The following is a 553-nucleotide window of genomic DNA, read 5'->3' as shown; positions in this document are numbered from 1 at the left end:
TTAACGGAAGTAGCTAAGTCTGGTGTTTAGCTGAGATCTAAACGAAACGCAGCAGCTCAGCTGTAAGTACTCACAGGATGAGACGTGAAATATCTTGTGCGTGGACGTTTGAATTAGCTTAACATTCAGCAGCAGCTGAGCCCAGATCAGTGAAAAGATGTTTAGGTACAGCAGTAAAGTAGGTCCACACCTCCGGTTCCTCCTCCCACCAAGGACAACACAGGCAGCTCCCATATTCACACATGAACATCCAGCAAAAGTGAACCAGGAAATTCCATTAAGGGAGTGCTTGATGTCCCGAGGGCCGAGGCGGCCACGTTCTCGTTGGACGGGGACGGGGCGGATTACAGGACGCTAGAGGAGTGTCTTCCGTCCAGCGGGTTTCACTGCTGCCTTTTATCACGCTGCTGCATTGATTCGAATAATCGTACATGCAAACTTCCTCCACAAGAAGAAATGGGATTTACTGGCAGTTGGCAAAGAAATAAATTAATCAGAATGAGGTAATTATATTAGGATTATAATAGGATTATATGTGCAGTGTATTTGAACA

This window comes from Brachyhypopomus gauderio, chromosome 16, assembly GCF_052324685.1.
Source record: "Brachyhypopomus gauderio isolate BG-103 chromosome 16, BGAUD_0.2, whole genome shotgun sequence".
Lineage (NCBI taxonomy): Eukaryota > Metazoa > Chordata > Actinopteri > Gymnotiformes > Hypopomidae > Brachyhypopomus > Brachyhypopomus gauderio.
Note: the sequence above shows the minus strand (reverse complement) of the source record.